This window comes from Grammomys surdaster, unplaced genomic scaffold (genome assembly GCF_004785775.1).
Source record: "Grammomys surdaster isolate TR1022 unplaced genomic scaffold, NIH_TR_1.0 254, whole genome shotgun sequence".
Taxonomy (NCBI): Eukaryota; Metazoa; Chordata; class Mammalia; order Rodentia; family Muridae; genus Grammomys; species Grammomys surdaster.
The window spans coordinates 2,015,985-2,034,423 of record NW_021604695.1 but is presented as its reverse complement, the minus strand read 5'-3'; the positions used below and the strand labels follow the sequence as shown (position 1 = coordinate 2,034,423).

Below are 18,439 nucleotides of genomic sequence, written 5' to 3'. Positions count from 1 at the left end.
AGAGGTTTGAGGAGGGTGTTGGATCTCCTGCGGTTGCGGTAATAGGTGGCTATGAGCTGCCCATTGTGAGTGTTGGGAACTCTGGTCCTCTGGAAAATATCTTAACTGCTGAGACATCTCTCCAGCTCACCAGTTTGTTTTTTTCTTCCTTCCCTCTCCCCCACTTTTTTTTTTTTTTTATATTGCTGTCACCATATAGCTGACAGAGAGTAACTTAGGGAGGATGGTTATATTTTGGCTCACAGTTTTAGGGTCCAGACCATCATGGTGAGGAAGACATGGTGGATTCCAGACTCCCTTCTTCCTTCAGTTTGACATCATCCAGTTCATTTTATATATTTGGTTCTTATAAGCTCTAGTACAGATGGCCACTTTGGGAAACTTGGGATTTCTCTTTCAAGGGGTCAGTGACAAAGCACACATCCTTTTTCCTTTTAACCTTTTCCTCAAAGTTTCCCTCCCCTTTCAGTGTAGAGTATTAGTTTATGCTTAGCACCTTCATGTGCTTGAAATTCACCACCTTTAACTGTGAAGATTGTAGCCATCTGTAGCTGTTCTTAAAAGCAAGAGTCTAGGAGTAGACAGAACTCAGTTACTGGAGTAGAACCAACCCTGGGAGTTACATCCAGCTGTTCCTAGAGTTTCAGCAAAACTGTTTCCAGAGTGGGTAGTTGTTCTTGCTGGTTCAAAACTGACATGAGCTTCAGCATTGAAGGAACTCCACACTGATTGTATATTGCAGGAAGTCTGGGTAATGTGAAAAGCACACTGGTTGGGAATAAGGAGGTTGGTTCATTGTGGCCTTGCCATTGACTTTTCTCTGATTTTAGACAGATTTCCCTACTAGCTCTGGTCTGACTCTCCTGTCAGGTAGCACTACAGCCTTTCCAGTGCAGCTATCATCAGGGATAGAAAAGCTATCTTCTATACAGTCTCAATTGTACAGAACACCGTCTGGAATGTGCTTTGGTGTGTTGATTTCTGATTATAAAGCCTTAGATTCTCCTAGTTCTAGAGGGGGAAGGGGAACCATCCAACTGTCTCATTAGCATGGAGAAAAGAAAACAGTAATTACTTGTGCCTCCCTTGATAATTTCTGCGGGTTGGTTCTTAGGGAAGGAGGAGGGGAAAACTGGAGACAGCTTCAGCAAAGAAAGGAGACTATGCAAAGACAAGAATTTGCACATCTGATGTATTCTTAGGACATTCCTCCAGGCAGGCTGGAGACTGCCTGGATTGAATTTCAGTTTTTGTAGTATATATTATGTTCTTACTGTCTGTCACTAAATTACCTGCTACCCATCAGGGTTTCTGTAATATGCCAGGCATTCTGACACCTGCCTTTGTTGGGGAATAGGGTAGGATTTTGCTGGAACACTTTGTGACCTGTCTACGTATTTATGTTATGAGGTTTTGAAGCAACGCAAAATTTTTTATTTATTTTTCTAGTCAAGGTAAACTATCTTTGTGAGTGGGAAGAACTACAAGACTGTAGTTGTTTGTTCAAGGCTAAGAAAAGCAAGATTCATAGAAAGGTTGAGGCAGCTTTGAAAGTAGGAGGTTAGAGACAGCTGAAACAGAACTAGTAAATCCATATGCAAGTTTGGCTGTGGACACTGACTGTTTGCTGAGTGCTAATCTTTGATTCTCTGTGTGTGAGCATTTGGAAGCCCAGAAGTACTGATTGTAGCAGTAGAGGATTGGAGGAGAACCTCTGCTGGCGAGCATTGCTGGAGGGAGATTGGAGCTAGAAGGCTGTGATTATCTTCTGTGGCTGCTCTCTCCTGTCTTGGTTGCTACTCCAGAGACCAAGGAAACTCAGTCTTTTTTTTTCCCTTCCCTTCTTGGAGGAAGATACCACTTCAATACTACCTTTGAGGTAGCCTTTAGAAGTCATGTACTGTAAACAACTAAGGGTTCTATAAAGCATTTGTTTACCAATACAGAAAATGATTGCTTCTGTCAAATTTATAGTCTTCTACCCCTTTAAAGCATTCCCTTTTTACCTCACTGAGCCTTTTGTTTGATTACCACACCTTTACTGTTCAGGTTCTGTTGTTCCCATAATTTTATATTCCTGACTTATTTTCCTTTGCTTCTAAGTATAGATTCCTGGTTTCCTTATACTTTTGTAGAATCTGTTCCCTATTTTTAGATGGACTATTCTAAAATAATAACAGTCTAAGGGAAGGACAATTCCCTTCAGTCTAACTTGCAGTTAATTGGGCCATAGTAATGTCCTTCCCAGAAATTAGGACAGAATATATATCCAGGACACAGTAAATTCTGGTTCTTAGAAAGGTCTCCATATCAGTGTGTCAGATGCTTTGGTCATATATTTCAGGACAAGCCTACTTGTTAATAGTCTCAAGCTTTAGCATGTAGTCTCGGGGCTGGAGAAATGGCTAAGTGATTAAGTGACTCAGACAGAGTACTTGCTGGTCTTTCAGAGTACCACAGTAAGGTCCCTAGCATCCACATCCAGTGGCTCACAGCCTCTAACTGCTGCTCCAGGGGATTTGATACTTTCTGGCCTCTTTGTGTCTGAACAAATTTGACATTCATTCACATAAACCCACACAGAAACACATAAATAAAAATAAATCATAATCCTCTATGATTTTTATTTTTGTATGTCTGTGTTAAGATTTTTCTTATTTTTATTCATGTGTGTCTGGCTGTGTGAGTGAATGCCCTGTGAATGGCAGGTCCCCATGGAAGCCAGAAGAGAGCCTTAGAGCCACACTTGACAACTGTCTATGAGATGTCTGATGTGGGTGTTAGGAACCAAATGGGTCCTCTGGAAGAACAGCAAGTACTCTTAACCACTGAGCCATCTCTCCAGCCCTCAAATAAAATCAATGTTTAATTAAAGGGGTGGGGGGGCCAGTAAGATGGTTCAGTGGGTAAAGGAACTTACTGCCAATTGTGATAACCTGAGTTTAATAACTGTTCCCACATAGTGGGAGGAAAGAACTGACTCCTGCAAATTGTCCCCTGACCTCCACATATGTACCATAGCATGATCCTGTGTAGGATACCTCCACACCCACATAAGTAATGGGGGGGGGGAAGATTGTGGTCCAGTATGGTAAAAGCCTCACGTTGTGATTTGAAAGAAAGAAAAATGTCACCTGTAGGTTCATGTGTGTGAATACTTTGTTCCTTAGCTGGTTGTGCTATTTTGGAAGGGTGTGAATACTTTTGGAGATGGAGCCTCCCTAGAGGAAGTAGGTTACTGTGGGAAGGCCTTGTGGTTTTATAACCCAGCCCTGTTTCCTGTCTGTTCTCTGCTTCCTGACCAATGCGCTGTTATTCCCTGCTGCTTCTCCATGGTGGACTCTATCTCTCCTCCTTATTTCTAATATTTACTTATTAATTTAATTGTTTATTTATGAGTGCTTGTGTTGGTCAGAGGACAGCCCTCTTGGTGAGTCAGTTGGTGAGTCCTATTTTTTGGGTCCTATGGATTGAACTCACATGGTCAGGCTTCAGTAAAGTGCCTTTATCCGCTGAACCATTCTGCTAGTTCTGTATCCTCTGTCTGTCTGTCTGTCTGTCTGTCTATCCACCCACCTTCTTCCCCCGCCCCCAAGATTTACTTATATGTGTGACAGTGTTTTGCTTTCATTTGTGTCTGTACACTCTGTGTGCCAGGCTCCTGCTTAGGTCAGAAAAGGGATCTGGACTGGAGTTTTTGTATGTCACTATGTTGGTATTAGGAATTGAACCTTGATCTTCTGCAAGATCTAGTCTCTTAATCTCTGAGTCATCTCTCCAGTCTCCTGTATTCCCCTCCAACCTTTTTTTTTTTTTTTTTTTTTTTTGGTGGTGGTGGTGGTGGTAGATTCAAAACAGTTTCACTGAGTAACAGCCTTGGCTGTCCTGGCACTACTAGATCAAGCTGGCATGGAACTCACAGAGGTCTACTTGCTGTTGTACCACCACCTGGCAAGTCTCTTTTTAAAAATAGATATTTTCATTTTATGTGTATCTTTGTCTGAAAGTATATATGTGTATGTCCCTGTAGAGGTCAGAAGAGGACATTGGGTCACCTGGAACTGGAGTTACAGGTGGTTGTGAGCTGGTTTATGGGAACTAAATGCTGATCCTCTGCAAGAGCAGCAAGTGCAGAGCCATCTCTCCAGCCTCCTTAAGTGGCTTTTTGTTAGGTATTTGTCATAAAAAAGTGGGCACAGAAAAGTAACTAATAATATCTTTGTGAACTTTTTCTGTAACAGTAGACTCACAGCACTAGCTCTGGTTTTGCAACAACAACAACAAAAAAACAAAACCACGAGGGTTGGGTGTGGTACATATTTGTAATCTCAGTTTGGGAAGTGGAAGCGGGAGGATTGAGAGTTGAGGGTCATCCTTGGTTGCCTAGTGAGTTGAAGGCCAGCCTGAGCTACATGAGGTTCTTGTCTCAAAAGACAAGTAAGATTTATATAACGGGTCATTACTGCTGTCCTTTTAAAAAGAAAAGTCTGTGGTTTCTCACCACACTGATCTCATGGTATCCTTTGAAAGGGTTCCCCTGGCCATTTTATCTGAAGTAGGTTCTACTCTTACTCCTTGTTTTTATTTCATGACTATGTTTAAATTTTCTTCTTCACACTTCTTCACACTCACGGTCTGAAAATCATATATTCAGTATGGAACCAGGATTCAGAGTGTATGAGGGTAAGACCCTTGACCTCTTTTTTTTTTTTTTTTTTTCCTGTTACAGGTGAGCCCTATTTCTAGAGACAGCTGCTGCTGCCCCTCTAACCCAAAGGACAAAATAGCTGGCTAAACTCATTCTTGGTACTGGTGAGTGAGGGTATCCAAGCAGTTTGGGCAACATTGGGCTACGATTAGTTTAGAAATTCCTTTCAGCCTTTGTACTGATCTCTTACAATGGCTATTGTTTTTAGGCATTGGATTATTCTAGAGGTTGGACATGAGCTTAGGTGGCCTGCTGGTCTAGGAGGATGATTGCAGTCATTTTCTTGCAGTTGCCATTAAGAATGTTTGGGATCATTTGCTAGAAAGAAGGCTTTTTTTTCCTTGTTGCTCTTGCCAGTCTTGTGAGTGACAGAGGGTACATCTCAGGACCTAGAACCTGTATGTATCCTCTCATGAATTCTGTTGTAAAGTGAATAAAAGGGAGAGCTATGATCCAAAAAGCTGAGAAGGACAGCAGTTTTAGAAGCCCAAACCCAAGTATAACAGAAAAGGCTTGATTCTCTGCAGTCAGATTCCACTGTATTCTAAGCTTAGCGTTTCCAAAGAATGACTACATGCCCTCTCTAGGTCTGAGGAATTTATAAAACAAGAATATCAACACATACCTCTCAAATTGCTATGAAAAGGAAATACATTTATACAGATTTAGAATGTGCCTAGTTACACAGTTTATCCCATAAATAACTAACTTAAGTTTTCATATAAACTAAAACCACAGAACTTACCTAAATTCTCTAAGTTCCACCCCCATCTTAGTGAAGCTCACAGATAAGTTTGTAGGGTTGTTAGCCACCTTTATATTCAATGCCCTCCAGTCTATTATTTTAAACTTATCATTTTTCTTTCACCCTTTTTATTACTGTCAGCTTCCACCTCTACCTCTAGCTGTTAATTAGTGTAGCATAGCTCCTCTTGCTGCTTTTAATTTTATCTGCAGGAATATAAAAGCAAGATTGCTAAACTTGTAATCACATGTTAAAAGTAAGAATAAATTAGTACCATTCAAGGACTTAGGGATGATAATGTTTTGGTTCCCTGTTTTTCAGTTGGGCTCTGGGAAACTCAAACTATTATACATATGCTTATATATTACACACTTATTTACATGGAATCATTCACTTTTATACAAGATTTCTCTGTGTAGCCCTGGCTGACCTGGAACTCACTCTGTAGACCAGGCTGGTCTTGAACTCTTAAGAGATCCCCCTGTCTCTGTCTCCTGAGTGCTAGGATCAAAGGCATGTGCCACCACCACTCGGCTGAACAATTTACATTTTTAAGTAAAGTGAAATGTTTTCACAGGACAATAAGGCCTAAGCTTGGCATACAAGCTGTGGAAAGATCACCAAGACAACAGTGTTAGTAAAAACCTGAAGATTCAGAGTAGGAAGAAAAACTAGAACTTGCCAACACTAAATTCAAGAGTACCATGTGAGCATTATATTACTCTGTGCCCTCTCAAGTAGACAGAGGTGAGATACAAAATGACTTAAATCAATGGGGGTTGGGGATATTGTCTAGTGGGAAAACTGGAATGACCAATTAGGTATACAGGTATCCTTTTTCACTATCAGTTGAGGTGGGAGTAGGCGGTTCTTCTGAGACAACAGGAAACAAGCAATGTATGTAGTTGGTTAGTGTTGAAATGGGTTCTTGAAAAGATATGCTTTAAGATCTACAGCACAGCAGAGGCCTCATAGCCTGGGCACCTCAGTGCATTGGAACCTAATCCTACAGAACACATGATGTAAACTGCAGCTGCCAGCCTTGCACAGTTCTGTCATCTGTGCCCTGGAATTCATTTTTCCTATGATAAAATATTGTTCTGGGTACGTCCTGCAGAAGAAGGGGGACAGAAAGATATGGGGAAAGATTTACAGCAGAAATTCCCTAAGGAAAAGCCTCCCTTTTGACTTTGGGGAATAGGGTGGCAAGCAGGCCTCACTTTGTCTCATTTGTGCTACTTACTGATTCACAAAATTTTCTGACTTAGATTTTTCATTTGATTCTCTACATTATCACTGAATGAATGATTGCACACACAAAAGACATATGGTGGGGGTTGGCGATTTAGCTTGTTAGCAGAGTGCTTGCTTAAGTAAGCACAATACCCTGGGGTTCAGTCTTCAACACCAAGCAAAAACAAAAACAACAACAAAAGCATGTGGTCAGGGGTGCAGGGAGATACAACATTTCTACTAACTGGACACAAGAGATAGTATTAAAAACTCAGGTCTACCATAGTCAGTCCAGCTGTCTAGGTCCCCAACTCCTGTCAGTCCAGCTTTTAACATCCTTTCAGTTCTAGGTATTATCTTCTTCCTTGGTCTCCTCAGGTACTAAGCACATAAGTGGTGCACAGACATTACATGTGGGCAAAAATGCCTGCATACATTTTTAAAAAAAATGGCTTTGTCTTGCCCTAGAATATTTAGAATCTTCTTGAAACCAGTTTTTGTTATTTTGGTCGGTCGGTCTGTCTCTCTGTCTGTCTGTCTTTTTTTTTTTTTAAGATTTTATTTATTTTATTTATATGAGTATACTGTAGCTGTCTTCAGACACACCAGGAGAGGGGATCAGATGTTTGTGAGTCACCATGTGGTTGCTGGGAATTGAACTCAGGACCTCTGGAAGAACAGTCAGTGCTCTTAACCCCTGAGCCGTCTCTCCAGCCCTGTTTGTTTGTTTTTATTTATTCACTTTACATGTTATTTTGGTTTTTTTTTTTTCCTCCCAGCTCTAGAAATGCCTTGTTTTCTGTGATCCAGCCCTTTCATATAACAAACAGATAATGCAGTAGACTAGAAAAGAAAGAGACACCCAGAATTCCAGTTCCTGTCAGTATTAGCTTGACCTTTCAGAACCTTGCTGTTACTTGAAAGAGGAGACAGGCCGGGCAGTGGTGGCGCACGCCTTTAATCCCAGCACTTGGGAGGCAGAGGCAGGGGGATTTCTGAGTTCGAGGCCAGCCTGGTCTACAGAGTGAGTTCCAGGACAGCCAGGGCTACTCAGAGAAGCCCTGCCTCGAAAAAAAACAAAAAACAAAACAAAACAAAAAAACAAAAAAGAGAGGGGGGGGGGGGGGGCAGTAATAATAGAGTAGACATGCAGAGGAATAATACTGAGAAAAATAAAGGAAAAACTAAGGATCAAGAAGTGAAGTCACTTGCTCAGACCAAATTCCAAATCTCTTCTGTCTCATTCTAGGGTTTTCTTCTCTAGAGCCAAGGCCATTTGCATTCATATATATGTGGTAGCAAAAATTGGAACAGAAATGTCAGCTTTCCTAACATCTTCATCAATGGCCTTAAAGTCCCCTGTGGTGTGTGTCAATAACATAAGCTGTACTTGTTTTTAGAAAGAAGCGCTTCAAAAGTACTCCTGTTTGGTTTACTTTGGCTGGTACAAGATGCAGATGATCTTAGAATAGCACAGCAGATTGTCTAATTAGCCCATTCCTGTGGTGCTACACTCTGATCTGCTGCCTGGGGTTTGTCCCTGAGTCCTCCCTACCTTTCATCATGTAAGTCAGAATCATGTTCAATGATTCAATTAAAAGGAAATCAAATAATTGTTTTCTTTTGCTAGTTTGTCCTCTTCTACTTAAGGATTTTAAAATTAATTTATGTGCATTCATGCTTTTAGAAATAAGTTTACAGAGACCATTGCTCCAGTAAGAGTCTGAGCAAGGCAAAATTTTACTCTTCATCATGAGAGTGTTCTGTTCACAGAAGCAGAGAAGCAAGCACACAGAGGTGGGAAGTGTACTTGGTTTTTATTCTAATACTGGTAAGATCTGTGTCTTTTCTCCACAGCCTAGGGTTCAGCCTCCTATAGTCTCTTGAGATAGGCTACTTTTTTTTTTTTTTTTTTGGTTTTTCGAGACAAAGTTTCTCTGAGTAGCCCTGGCTGTCCTGGAATGCACTCTGTAGACCAGGCTAGCCTCGAACTCTCAAACTCTGAAATCCGCCTGCCTCTGCCTCCCAAGTGCTGGGATCAAAGGCGTGTGCCACCACTGTCCGGCCGATAGGCTATTTTTAAAAGAAAAGTACGAAGGAAATAAAGTGGGTGGGGGAGTTAACCACTTTAATCCAAGAGTAAAACAGGGCCTTTGTGTAAATAATGATTTTATGGGGAGTGGGATTAAAACACTTGCATGAAGTCCTACAAGGTAGGAGAGACAAAAAGATTTGAATTCCTTGTCATAAACCCAAGTTTTCTAGTATTTGATAGAAAAGACTCAATGTTGCTTACATGTCACAGTACAAAAGGAGGTCCGAGAACTTTTGGGAGTTGGTTCTTTCTTTTTATCATCTAGATCTTGGAGATCGAATTTAAGACACTTTTACCCACTGAACCATCTTGCTAGTCTTTTATTATTAACTCTTTAGCTTAGTATGAGTAACACATTTCATCATAGCATCACCATATATCATTTTATTTTGTTCTTACCCTCTCCTGCTTTTCTGTGCCACTTCATCTCCCTCTTGAGTAATATTTAATATATGTATACTGTGTGTTTGTGGTCAGTATTTTAAATAGATTATCTAATCTTTATAACTCATTAAATTACTAACATTTCTAGAGGGGAAGCTAAAGCTTTATAGTGAAGAAAATAAATGCAGAGGCCACATCCTGTCTAAAATGGCTCTGTTTTGAACTCTGACCTCCTGACTTCAGAGACTGAGCTCTTTCCTGACAACCATGCTACCTGAATGGCTTCTGCCACATCATTTCAGGAAGAGTAGAATATTTAAAAGTGACCAGCAAAGGGTGGGCATTGAGTAGCCTGAGAATTGGAACTATCTTCCATGCCTTAGTCATTTTCTCAGGTTTCTGCTGTCTCCTGTCTCAAACTGCCATACCCAGAACTCAGATTTTGATCCCAGAGATCCAAGAATCAAAAGGCCATCTTTGACATGAAAGAGTGTCCAGTACATGTGCCTGTTGTTTTCAAAGTTGAGAGAGGGGAATATTTCAGGCAAATAAGTCCCCGTTATGTGCCTACCACTGAAGAGCAGGAAAAGGAAACAAGAAGTCTGTATAGATCAAGCTTAGTATCAAGCTCAGTGAGCCTCCTTAGGAGAGTGGGAGTTGAGACCTGCAAGAGATTTTGGGAATAAGATTGTTTTAGATTTAGGTAGGTCCTCAAATCTGTATTCACTTTGGAGTTTACAAAGTGGTATATCTGCAGAGGCCTATACTGTGAAGAAAGGGCTCTGCTATTGACTGACATATCCCAAATCCTTACTCACCATGATGCTGGTGAGTTTAAGCTTTCTCTGAGAAGTTTTTCTCCCTAGGTTTGGGGCCATCCACTGTTTAGTCACAGAAGGTGCAAGACCTTAGTCCTGAGTCTCTGCTTTCTGAGACCTCTTGTGTTGTTATGTTCTGCTTCATCTCATTCACACTTAACTGATAGGGGCTACTGTTGCTTGCTTGCTTGTTTGCTTGCTTGCTCCCTTTCCTTTTCTTTCCTTCCCTCCTTCTCCCTCCCTTCTTTTTCCCTTTTTAAAAAGATGGGAGTTTCATGTCTAGGCTTCTTACTTGATAGGAAGCTGAGCCTGACCTTGAACTCTTGTATCAACTGTTAGGGACTTCTTAATTATTATGGGGCCCTAAGTATGTTATACTTACAGGAATAAAGTAAAAAGGATGGGTATATTTTTGTTCGTTTTGTCACTGTCATTTGTCATAAAATCATGAAATTTTAGGATATTAAGAGTCAAGGGTCCCTAACAGACAATTACACATTTACAAAAGAGCCATTCATAGAAAAAGCCCAGCAGAGCTACTTTCTTTGTTGTAGTTTTGCAGTGAGCACAGTAACTCATCTCCCCAACTTTCCAAAAGACTGTCCCTGAGGCATTTGCTTTAAACCTGAGTTCCTGGACACCATTTGAAAACAACAAAGACCTCAACCAGTATTCACATTTTATAATTGTGAAACTTGAGCCCCAACAAAGGATTTTTACCTAAAATTATATACTGTGTATAAGTGACTGGTGCCACAACTCTTTACTCCAGGCTCTTTGAACCAGGTGTAGCTTTATGTTAGTTACTGTGTTGTTGCCAGAGTGGCCACACTTGATTGGTTTCCTCTACCTTGGCTAGGTATCAGGGTTCTCTTCTCTTCTGACATCTTGTTCCTGTGGGTAGGTAGGCCTATCGATACATGTTTCCTGCCAGTGCATAATTTAATTCATAATATAGCGAGCATGTCAGGTTCTAAAATGTGTGTGTGTTTGTGCTACCATGTGTGTTGAGATCATGGAATTGACTCTCTCCTTCAGTCTACAAAAAGATTCCAGAGATTGAACTTATTGTTGGCACTTGCAGCTGTCTTACTTGTCCAAGTTTTTGTTTTATTTTTAAGTACAGTAGGTAGATTTTTTCCTCACCAGAATGCTACCACTTTTTAAAAAATTTATCTTTATTTTATGTGCATTGGTGTTTTGCCTGCAGGTATGTCTGTGTGAGGGTATTGGGTCCCCTGAAGTTGAAGTTACAAACAGTTGAAACATATAAACACACAGAGAAGAGTCATATAGAAGCCAGGTTAACATTTTGCATGTATCTGTCTACTGTACAATTGCTCTGATTCTTCTCCTTCCTTTTGAGTATAAATTAGATGTTTTGACTTCTGCTTTTCCCATCAGTGTCCTGAAATTCAACCTCGTAGCCATTTGGAAACCTGATGTGATTATGTCTGCTTACATCAAAATATATTTTCTGATGGTTGAACAGTAGGAACCCAGCTGGCTCTGTTCCACTTGGAGAGAACAGAACAGGAAATGATTACCTAGGTGCATGTGCATGGAAGCTGAGCTGTTAGATCCACAACTAGAAATACCATTCAAATCAACTAAATAAGAGATTTCTAGAGCAGGATTTGGGGTATGTACACATTTTTCCATGTACTTGTGTAAGAGATAGTGAATTGGCCAAGTGTTCAAATGTTGCAGAGGCTGCTTGGAGGCCGTCTCTGATGCTTTAGACATCATCTGCAGGTGCCTTTTTAAAAACAAGATGGGTGTAGTTTGGTAGAAAGAACCCTGTCTTCAAAATTATGTAAGTTCTGATCCCTGTCTACTAACTTCCTGTTTTTGTTCCTAGGTTCTTTGCCTCTCAGGAACATCAGTTTTCATGTCTAATAATAGTACTGTTGATAATGGCTTTTGAGATTGTTACAGTTTTTAGATATGAAGATGTGATGGTGGGTCATTCATTCCCTGCCTCCACAGTGAATTGAATGTTTGGTTCCCTAGCTGGTAGCACTATTGAGGCGTTTAGACCATGAAGGCAATGACTTCTTCTGTGGGTTAAATCCACTGGTAGGTTCATACTAAATGGGCTTTTAGGAAGTAGGTCTCATTGGAAGATGTGAGTCATTGAAGACATGATTTTGAAGAGTGTATCTGCTCCCTTTTGTCTGTCTTATGCTTCCTAGGTTCCATAAGTTGAGCAGCCTCATTTGTCATAGGCCTGTAGCAGTGGAGCTAGTTCGCCATGGACTGAAAACATACACCAGAATAAATTTTTCCTCCCTTACTTGACTTTCTCAGGTGATTTGTCACTGTGACAGATAACATAACAGAGATTGGTTTGGGAGTTAAATACTTTTGGTAAATACTGTAATATTGTATAAAATTTGATTGAGTAAAGGCTAAGCAAGCTGATGTGTGTATGTTAGCTCTTTGAAGACTCCAGGAAATGACAGTGAAGTCAGCTCTTCTCTAACCACCCTTATGTAAGAAATTCTGGGTCTCATTTTCTTTCTCAATTTCAGTCCCCAGAGGTCTTGGGCAAAAAAAAAGAGCCCTCCAGGTCAGGCTCTGTCACACCAGCCATCATACATGAGTAAGCAGGAGGTTATCTAACAGATAAAAAGGACAGGGCAGGTGGCTCAGGAAGCAGCAGCTGATGAACAAAAGACTTTACTCTGTTCCCAATAAATTGGTCCTTGGAGATCCTGGCTTTGAAATTCTAATTGACATAGGAAGAAAAAGATTCATTAGGCCCCAGACTCATTAGAATGCTCTGCTGCTCACCTTCAATTTATTCTCGGCAGTTTATCAGAAGGAATTAAGTAAACCAACAGTCTACAATGCTGCTGACAGCAGAGTCCTATGTGCTTGATGTTGGGGGCTGTGGGTGTTGACTGTGCCTCCTATATCCTATGGAATACACAGGTGGTTTGATAAGAGTATCATCTCTGGGACTTAAAAGGACCTTCTAGATCATAAGTGGTAACTCATTTATAGGAGGTCCAAAGAATGGCTGGAACTTGCTCTTAAGATCACCAAATATTTTAATGGTGAAATTGCAGTTACATTGCCTGACTTTGGGCCAAGAATATTTACCTTGTGCCTGTTCTGGATTTTTAGATTTAGAATGTCCTTCATTCAGATATATATATATATATATATATATATATATATATATATATATATATGTATGTATGTATGTATGTATATGTATATGTACATGTGTGTGTGTGTGTGTGTGTGTATATATATATATACATATATATATATAAATAAATTATGCATGTGGGCATTTTGCCTGTATGATGCTCGAGGAGACCAACAGAGAGCCTTGGATTTCCTGGGACTGGAATTATAGACATTTGGGGGAGCTACCAAATAGGTACTAAGAATTGAACCCAGGTCTTCTGGAAGAGCAGTCAGTCTTTTAACCACTGAGCCATCTCTCTAGCTGCTAAAATATAATAACACACATTCTGTGTGCCAGTATTCTGTGATAAAGTAAGCATGGGGCTGGGGGAAGGAAGTCATGGAAGACCATCACATGATCTGAGCAAATAACTCACTTTAACTTTGTTAAAGTGCTTGTTGCCATGTAAGCATTAGGACCTTAAAAGTTTAGTTCCCAAAACCAATGTTAAAAAAAGCTTGCCGGTTGAAGCCAGCCTGATCTATATATAGAGTGAGTTTTAGCACAGTCAGGGCAACACAGAAAACCCTGAATTCACAACCAAAGAGAGGAGGTGGGACGGGGGCCGGGGGGGAGGAAAAGGGAAGTTTGATGGATGTGGTAGCACGTGCCTTTAAATGTAGACAGAAGCAGATCTCTATGAAATCAAGGCCAGACTGGTCTACATAGCCACTCCAGGTTAGACAAGGCTATAGAGTGAAACTGTCTCACAAAAGACCAGAAGTAAGTACATAAGTAAATAAAAACTGAGTGTGGTGTCATGCTCCTATAATCCCAGTACTAGGGAAGTAAAAGATGAGCATATCCTTGTGGTTCATTGGCCAACTTGGTGAGCTCCAGGCTAGCCAGATGCTCTGTTTGAAAAAGGAAACAAGGTGGACAGCTACTGAAGAATGACATCTGATACTGACTTCTGGTTTCCGCACTCACCTGTGTACACCCACTTGCGTACACTCATTTATTCACACCCATATGAACACATGCACAGAGAGAAAGACAAAAGAAAAAGGAATGACTACTACTGATAAGAAATTTGTTCTCTAGAGAAGTATATAGGGAAATGTTAAGTAAGGCTCAGGGCCAGTGCGACTGGCTTCTATATCGCAGTACTGAGATTAGGTATAGTTCCTTCATTAAGAACACAGCCAGGGCCTAGATTCAAGAACGCTTTGTTATAGTTTTGACTTTAGTTGCCAAAAGCATGGAAGAACAGATGGCCATCTCAGCAGTTTGGATGATGAGGGTATGATCTCAGGTAGAGCTAGAGGATATGTTGAAAGCTCTCTAACCAGCTGTTGTTTTCAATTTTTTTTTTAAAAAAATTATGCTCTTCCTAAACTATTCTCTATCTCAGAACAAAGCAAAAGTATCTAACTTAATTTATTTTTGTTTTATAGTCTTCCACTTCCATCTCCTGTCCCTTCTACTAGTCCCATATAGTCACCCTGAACTGACCCTGATCCTGAATTTCTATACCAAATGACACTTTGAACCTACTTCCCAGGCATGTCTCAAGACGAGGTTAAGGAGTCTGGCCCCACAGCCAGCATCTTGCTAGGCTTCCAATCACTCACCTGTTTTCACTCCCCACTTTTTAAGAATTAGATTAGCTGTTTAGCATGACTACTAAACAACTTCAAGAGTAATCAATGCTGAGAGAAACTGATACTTCTTGATTATCTAAAATCCTGTAAGATTTTAATAAGTATTAAGGGGATCATAACTTGGAAGCCCTGCAAGAATGTCAAAAAAATTGAGAAGAAAAAAAGAAAGGTAGCAATACTTACTTATATCATTTCAGAAATTTCCCAATATCCTAACTTTTTATCCCTGCTAATGCCCTTGAACTATAGACTGGCTCTGAGACAAATAGTGCAAGGATTTTCTGTTTCTGCTGGATATTTATGACAGTGTAGGGAAGGTTCGTGACCATTTAATGATCTCAATGGTAGAGCCCAAATAGAAATAAGATTTGGGAGATAAATGGTTACAGATTTGAAACATGGAGTTCATCACTTTCTAGCCATGTGACTCTGAGCCTCTTTTGAAGCTGTTTCTTTCTGTGTTATATGAGGAAAGTGTGTACTTACGGGTGCTTTATCCTGGCACTCTGTAGATATATTAGGAACTCAGTAATTGTTTTTAGCTCAGTGTTTTCTTTTTCCTTTCTCCAAAGATTTATCTGACTTGCTTTTAGTTTTGTATGTACACTTGTGCAGCAGTGTGTGTGTGTGTATGTATGTGTGTGTGTGTGTGTGTGTGTGTGTGTGTGTGTGTAAGTGCCCTAAAAGCCCCAAGAGGGTCTTTTGGAAGAATAGTACATGTTAGTATTGCTGAGCCATCTCATTAACAGTTTGGTTTTTGTTTATTTTTATTTTTGTTTCAGAGATGTGGTCTCATTCAAGGCTGGCCTTGAATTCATGGTCATTCTATTTTGGTGTTTTAAACATGTTGTATTCCTTTTTTTCCAAAAACACAACAAAAAAACTCCCCACTTTCTTATACAGTATATTCTGATTATAGCTTCCCTTCCCTCTACTCTTCCCTATCAGACTCACTCCCTTTCTGTCTCATTAGCAAAGAACAGACTTCTAAGAGATAATAACCAAACATGACAAAATATAGCAAGGTGAAGTAGAAACTCGCACATTGAAGTTAGACATAACTACCCAATAGGAGAAAAAGTCCCAGGAGCAGTTGCAAGAGTCAGAGACTCACTTGTTCTCACAGTCAGCACTGCCTTAGAAATACTAAGTGAATAGCTGTAATATACATGCAGAGGACTTGGTGTTGGTTTGTAGGCCTCATGCTTGCTGGGTCAGTCTGAGCTCATTTGTGCAGTGCTTAGTTGATTTAGAGGCCCTTGTGTCTCCTGGTGTTCTTTATCCCTCTGGCTCTTAAAATCTTTCTGCCTCCTATTCTATGGGTTTCCCCAAGCTCTGAGGGGAGAAATTTGATGGAGATTTCCAATTTAGAGTCTTTATAAGAATATCTGGCTGTGGGTCTCTCCATCTGTTTCGGTCTGCTGCTGGTGGACATTGAAGTCTCTATGATGATGACCAGCTAAGGCACTGATCTTTTGAGTATAGCAGAGTATCAGTAGGAATCATTTTATTGCCTTTGTTGTTGTTGTTTTGTTTGTTTGTTTGTTTGTTTGTTTGTTTTTGGGACACGTAGTATTTGGTTTTACTTTAGTGTCTCTGGGCTATCTAGTCTCTGGTTCTTGGTTACCTACACAGTGTCAGAATGGGTTTCTTCTTGAGTAGGTCTTAAGTCAAATCAGACATTGGTTGGCTACTCCCACAGGTTTTGTGCTACCATTGCTCTAGCATAGTTTGCAGGCAGGGACAGACTATAGGTCAAAGGCTTTGTAGCCAGGTTGGTGTTCACACTTCCTTTCAGTTGCCTATAGAGTACCTTCCCCCACTGAAGACACTAGAACATGGGGATTAAGGCTACATGCAAGCACTGGCTTGACTTCTCCATGTTCAGTGGGTGTTAACCTCAGCAATGGGATCTCACCGTGAGTTTTTAGAGACCAACCCTTTATCTTAACAGCAGCCTGAGTTGTTCGGGGCTTTCCCCCTTGACTAAAGACTCAATTGAATTCAGTCACTGGAAGCCTTGCCTGGCTATAAGAGATAGCCAATTGAGACTTGTATTTCCTATTGCTACGAGTCCTCACAAGGATCACCTTTATAGATTCCATACCACTCCCCACCCCCATGCTCCCCAATTCCAGCCATTTCTCGCCACACTCTCTCCTTTTACTCCATCTCCCCACTCCACTTGATCTCCCCCTCCCGTGTCCCTAAAACCTCTCCATCTGTAAAATTTATTCTGTTTTATCCTCTCAGGGAGATCTTTGTGTGCCCCTAGACCCCTCCTCTTTACCTAACCTTCCTGGGTCTACAAATTATAGCTCAGTTATCGTTTATTTAATGGCTAATATCCACTTATAAGTGAATATATATAAACATAGTTGTCTTTCTGGGTCTGGGTTACCTCACTCAGGGTGAAATTTTTCTAGCTGCATCCATTTGTGTGCAGATTTCATAATGTCATTTTTTTAAACAGCTGAATAATACTCTATTATGTAGATTTACCACATTTCCTTTATCTATTCTGTTGAGGGACATCTAGGTTGTTGTCTAGTTTTGGGCTATTATGACTAATAATAGTGCAGTGACCATGTTGAGCCAAGAGTCCTTGTGGTAGGATGTGTAGTGTCTTTTAGGGATGTACCCAGGAGTGGTATGGCTGGGTCGATTCCCAATTTTCTGAGAAACTGGACAGCAGCTTGCTTCTTAGGTCCATTGCTTGGAATATCTTTTTCTAACCCATTACCCTGAAGTAATGTCTATCTTTGATGTTAAGGTGCATTTCTTGGGTACAGCAGAAGGATGAATTCTGTTTTTTACATCCATTCTGTTTTTGTCTTTTTATTGGGGGAATTGTGAGATATCAATAACCAATGTTGATGTTATTTTGTTGCTGGTGGTGGTGAGTGTGTGTGTGTGTATGTATGTTTATGTGTTTCCCTTTTGATTTTGCTGGTGTGAGATTGTTTCCTTGTTTTCTTCTATGTAACTCCAACTACCTTAGGTTAGAGTTTTCCTTCTAGCAACTCCTGTTGGGCTGGGTTTGTAGAGAGATACCATTTAAATTTGATTGTCATGGAATATCCTATTTTCTCTATTTATGGTGATGGAAAGTTTTGCTAGGTAAAGTAGTCTGGGCTGGCATCTGTGGTCTCAGAATCTGCAGCACATCTCTTCAGGCCCTTTTGGCTCTTAAGAGTCATTGAGAAGTCCGGTGTAATTCTAGTAGGTCTCAAATTTTTGGATTTTTTTTTTGTCAAGTTTTTAAGATTTGACATTTACTTTGACTTATGTAACCATTTCTTCTATCATATCTTCAGTGCCTGAAGTTCTTGTATTTTGTTGGTGAAGCTTGCATCTGTTGTTCCTGTTTGAATTCTAAATTTGTCGCTTTCAGAATTCTCTCATTTTGGGTTTTCTTCATTGATTCTATTTCCAATTTCAGGTCTTGAACAGTTGTATTTATTTCCTTACATTTTTGTGTTTGACTGGATTTTAAGGGATTTATTCATTTCCTCTTTAAGAACCTCTATCATATTCGTAAAGGCTGTTTTAAGGACATTTTCTCTCTCTCTTTCTTTCTTTCTTTCTTTCTTTCTTTCTTTCTTTCTTTCTTTCTTTCTTTCTTTCTTTCTTTCTTTCTTTCTTTCTTT

The 18,439-nt window shown here is 40.2% G+C and overlaps 1 protein-coding gene across 4 annotated transcripts in view; it reads left to right on the top strand.

The window, feature by feature from the left end:
* Window positions 1-18,439, top strand: part of Raly (RALY heterogeneous nuclear ribonucleoprotein) — a 68,876-nt gene that overhangs the window by 23,019 nt on the left and 27,418 nt on the right. For 2 of the 4 annotated variants that reach the window (XM_028775290.1, XM_028775288.1), the window contains exon 2: window positions 4,730-4,812. The exons of the other annotated variants lie outside the window; for them this stretch is intronic. The gene's annotated coding sequence lies outside the window, so the exon portion shown is untranslated. The remainder of the gene's footprint in view (window positions 1-4,729; window positions 4,813-18,439) is intronic. 4 annotated transcript variants of the gene reach the window in all.